This window comes from Protopterus annectens, chromosome 9.part0 (assembly GCF_019279795.1).
Source record: "Protopterus annectens isolate FY-2018-M chromosome 9.part0, PAN1.0, whole genome shotgun sequence".
NCBI lineage: Eukaryota > Metazoa > Chordata > Ceratodontiformes > Protopteridae > Protopterus > Protopterus annectens.
This window is the reverse complement of record NC_056743.1, coordinates 1,033,869,676-1,033,874,986: the sequence shown is the minus strand read 5'-3', so window position 1 is coordinate 1,033,874,986 and position 5,311 is coordinate 1,033,869,676.

The window sequence follows — 5,311 nt, the reverse complement described above, 5'->3', positions numbered from 1 at the left end:
AATAAGCTAGTTAAAGTGTAAGAGAGAAGAGAAGTAGCAGGATCTAAGGGAAAAACTGAAGACCAGACTTTCTGGACCGAGTAATAGTTTACCCTAGCTTAGTGGCGTTGCACATAGCACAAACCCGCCAAACAGTGGCTTTTAAAGCAGAAAGTTAAAAAGGATAGAAATGTTGCCCAAACAGCCAATATGCTACAATTTCAGAGCTAGAAACCACTCCTCTTGCGGTAGATAGGCTACCTAGTGCTTACCACTCCCACTGATAAACAGAAAGGCTTCCCTCTAACACAGAAAGGTCTGGGGAACCCAAACTACAATACAGTCCTGAATACAGCAAATCTGTATCTGGACTATAATAGTAACAGGAAAAGATGGGAAAACAAGCTAGAACTTTTTTTTGTTTTTTGTTTTAGCAGAGAAAAAAAGTTAAATAAAATCGCTTTAAATACAGTGCAGGCTAGCACACTTGAGTGTGTAGCTATAATACAGTAAATGCAGTTAAATTAAATGCAATTCAGTGAAAAACAATTTAAATAAAGTGCAGAATGCAGTATATTCAAGAAAAAGTAAAATGGAGATACTTAGTCTCTCCTTCTCCTTTCTGTTGCTTTTGCAGTCTATTGTAGTCTGCAGGATGCCAAAACGGGATTCACAAAGCTTAAACAAGGGCAAACCCGCACAAACACGGGCTTTTAAAGCAGAAAGTTAAAAGGGGTAGAAATGCTGCCCAAATGGCCAATAAGCTACAATTTCAGAGTTAGAACTCCCTTCTCCTGTGGTACCCTTAAGTACCCTAATAGGCTAGAAGTCCAGTTCCATTAGACCTCATCATACAGACACCCTGAAGGGGTGATCTCTGTTTACTGTTCAGTATTAAAAATAAACCAGCACTCTTTGAACTCCTTCACCTAAACAAAACCAGTGGTAAAGCACACACCTACTCTAGAGATCTAAACCTATGCTGCCACATCATCAGTACCAGATGGTATAACAGTTACCTAACCTAAGCTAGCCTCCATTTCTGGAATATGCTGCTCTTACATATTAAGCAGAGTACTTTTTTAGCAGCCTTTAAAACCAGTTTGGGTGACCAGATGGGTAAATGCAGTTTTTCACTGAGAATATGTGAGTAAAATATCCTTAATGAAGGACATTGAGCCTACCACCAGTGCTGGGTTATGTGCAAGAGGTCAGAATTCACAATGACTGTTTAGAGAAAGGATGACCCTGAGGGTGGAAAATGGGACTATGCTTGTCTGATACATGTGGAACCTGAAAGGAAAGCCAGGTTGCTTGGAAGTTGTAAGAAAAAAATACCTACCTGAATGTTTAAGTAGGTGGAACTCTTATCCTGAAGAGATAAGATATGAACTGTTTCTTACCTAGACAGTGAACTGTGTTAAAACTGTTGTACTGCTTATTACAGTGGTGAATGTCTGTGAACTTGCAGTGACTAAATGCCCTGTCTATTCCTTATTTCCCCACAATCCTGGAAGCCAAGTTTTTTTTGGTATAGCTAAACTATGGAACTCTATCCCAAATTAAATCAGAACTATATCTAGCCTCCACATATTTAAGTCATCTCAAATAATTTCTCACTTACTCATAGTTATGCCCACCTGTATGATTTAAATCAACAAATACTTCACATTCTTACTAACTGCTCATCATACTATGTATTAGCTTTCAACACCTGCCCTCTTCTCATTCTGGGGGGCTTGTACTTTTTTTTTTTTTGAAAAAGTTTATTTTATTTCCTAGCATAATAAACTGTAGTTCCAGTACTTTTATATATGCTGACTGTCCTATTTAATTGCCATTTTTTTTAATTTTATTTATTTTTTTAGTACATCACTGGTGTATTCTTATGCTTTATTGTTCATAGGGTCAAAGGTGTTTATTAGACTAAGGACCACAAGGGCATATTTAAGCCTAGCCATGCATCCCAAATCTCTGACAAGTTCTGGTACATTTGATAAGTGTAAACCGAGACTTGAGAGGTGAAACATTTGCAGGCAAGGGCCTGGGAGATTAACCATTTTCAGCCTGCCTGTGTCCATTAGAGACACAAGCGTCAAACCAGGGATGAATTTCCTGTTCCCCGTCTAATTGTCCAAATTACACTTGAATTGAGTTAGGAGGAACTCTGCTTCACATGGATGGGGAGCCTGTTCCAAATAAAGGGTATTCTCTGTGATACATATCTGTCTCTGCAGCAGATCCTATTTATATCACAGGCAAGGTTTAATTCTTTAAAATGTATAATTTTGGTGCTCTATGTTTTGTGGCTATGCAGGAGGCCCATTATTAAAATGGGGTCTGACAACTTATTGTATGCCAGGCAAAGATCTCCCCTCAGCAGCCTGTAGGAGACAGAATACAGGGATAGGGCCTTGAGGTGGTCTACACAGGACATGTTATTTATGCCCTGTATTCTTCTGGTGAGAAACCTCTATGGACATTCCAGTTGTTGGATATGCCTGGATAGGTGCATACCAAATAGGGCATTGTTCTCATTGATAGATCTGATGAATGTCGAATACAGTGGAACAATAAGCTCCTTAGACCTAGATGCCATATCATTGTTTATAAGTTGCACAACATAGAATGATTTCCTCACTACTTTAGACATGTGCTGGTCAAAGGCTAGATTACTGCCTATATGTGTCCCCAAGCCTCTGACTACTGAGTCAACTCTTAGAGGTGTGTTGCCAGTATGATAGTTACCAGGGGTGGATGACTACCCGAAGGATACTGTTATGCATTTCTTGGCATTTAGTTTTAGTCCATGGCTGTGGCACAGTTGTTTGTCTGTAACAGCCCTTCCTGAAGAACGCTGGTGTTGATGGTAATTCAATGACAGCTCCTAATTTGCAGTCATGTGCAAATTTAGTTAGCAAGAGGTCATTGACATTTGCCTTGACTTCAGAGAAGTAAATGCCAAAAAGGAGTGGTCCCAGGACTGATCCCTGAGGGCCTCTTTATAGTGGTGGACTCTCCATTTCTAACTTCTTGGTCCTGTCTGTGAGTCAGCTGACTATCCAACAGGTTACATTAGGTTTGTACCTAACCTCTGATGTTTTTCAACAATGCCCAAGTGCGGTATTGTGTCAAATACCTTGGCCAGCTCAAGGTAGACCGTGTGAACTATTTTGCCCTCATTAATTGCTTTGGTGACCTCAAAAAAGTCTACCAGGTTGAGTAGGCATGACCTGCCCTTGATGAAAGCAAGTGTCTGAAGGTTTCCCATGTTGTTATTATTATTACTTCCAATGATGATTCTTTCCATGGCTTCGCATATCAATCTAGTGAGACTTATGGGTCTGTAGTTTCCAGGGTTTATAGATGGCCCACTTTTGTGCAGAGGAATGACTGTTGCTGTTAACCATTCATTAGGCACGAAGCCTGTTTGGAGGATACTGGGGTGGGAGGTTGGCATAATGGTTAAGGTGCTTACCTTATAAACACAAAGTGCAGGATTTGATTATGACGGGAGTAACTGGCTAGGCTTAAAATTGTCCATAAGGGCAGTTAGCCTAGTACTAACCTATGAACCTAATAGCATTTCCAGAAGGCCTGATAGATCATGTTTCATGATATTTAGAAGACATCCTGGGATATTCTCTAGGCCCCTTGACGCAGTGTCCATTACCTTGGAGAGATAATTAAGGGCCTGTTCCCTAGTGATACCAGGAGAGTTATATTTGGTATTTCCTGAGGGAAGGTTGATGAGGATAGAGGGTAAAATTGGAGCTGAATTTGCCTGCCAGTTTGTTTGCTATATCTTCTGGTTCAGTGTAGGTGGCACAAGTAACAATGAGCTCTGCACACACTTATGTATTGCCTTTGATGTTGTGGACATAACACCTCAAATCTGGCTTTGGTAGACTTTATTTGCCATCTGATTTGTTTGATTAGTTTGATGAGAGTGCTTTTATCGTGCTGGGTGCTGCCCCTCCTAATTTTTGCCATGATTTTCTTCCTTTTGCTGTACAGCCTATTGATGTGTTTGTATCCTTTATATTCCACTGTCAAATTCTGTGCGTCTACATGTGTGTGTGTGTGTGTGTGTGTGTGTGTGTGTGTGCGTGTGTGCGTGTGTGTGTGTATATATATATATATATATATATATATATATATATATATATATATATATATATATATATATATATATATATATATATGTATATATATATATATATATATATGATTTCTTAGTTATATCTTTTATTACTGTTTGATTTGATGTTATCTAATTCTAGAAACCTGCTGTGACACCATTTTATGCTTATTTCAACATTCTGAAAGCAATGGACTTTTGTTTCTTTTTTTTTTCTTTTAAATCTGCACATAAACTTGAAATGGTGGAAATTGTGCCTCTTTTTTATTACTTCCTTAGTGATGGTTTCAGTCAAATGTATTGACTCACAATGTAGCATTACACCTACAAGTCAAAATTGAGCATGCATTGATTGTATTTATTTTATTTATATATTTTACATTTGTTGACTGAGTTTGTCCGGCTGAGCTGATAGCCCTTTTTAAGAGGAGGCCCGGGGAAAAAAGCTCCACAAATTTACAATAAAATTGTAAATGAGAATAGTATTATAAACAAAACATTACCATTTTCAAGTTGGAATAGTAAAAGCATAAACATTATTTACAGAGTTTAAGTTGGCATTTAACTTAAGGTATGTGCAGAAACCATATGCAAAGTTTGTAAGTACAGCCAAGTTAGTTAGTTAGTGAAGGGTATGTCAATCTGTCAATAATATGTCAATAACAGAAAGCTTTCATTCAAACCATTAAGATCCCAGATAAGTCACCCCTTGAATTAATGTGTAGTTCAGTTGTGTTCACCTTTTAACAGCTATGCCAGGGGTAGATTTATGATTGCTGTTTAATTAGTTTGATTACCTATGAAGGTGGGCAGGTTGCTGCTTTGTTCCACATGCAGGCGAGCTTGTTCCACATGTGTAGAATGCATCATATTAGGCTTCCATCCTGCAGATTAGACTTTTTATTTGTTGATATGGGCTGAGATCCTTGGTAAGGGTCTTTGAAGAGCTGTTTTTCCTGTAGAGATGCAGGAAGTTGAATAGAGCAAGGACTGTGTCTCAAAAAGCAAGGGGAAGGTTACTGAGATGGAGAGTGAGTTCAAGGAAAAGGCTGCCCGCCTATTGAGAAAAGGAAGGGATTTTATATCAGTCATTTTTTTGTCCATAATATCTGAATCTGTGCAACCTTTTGTTTTTTCAGTAGTCCTTAACTGGGATTTTAAAGGGAAATCTGTATAATCTTGTAACCATTA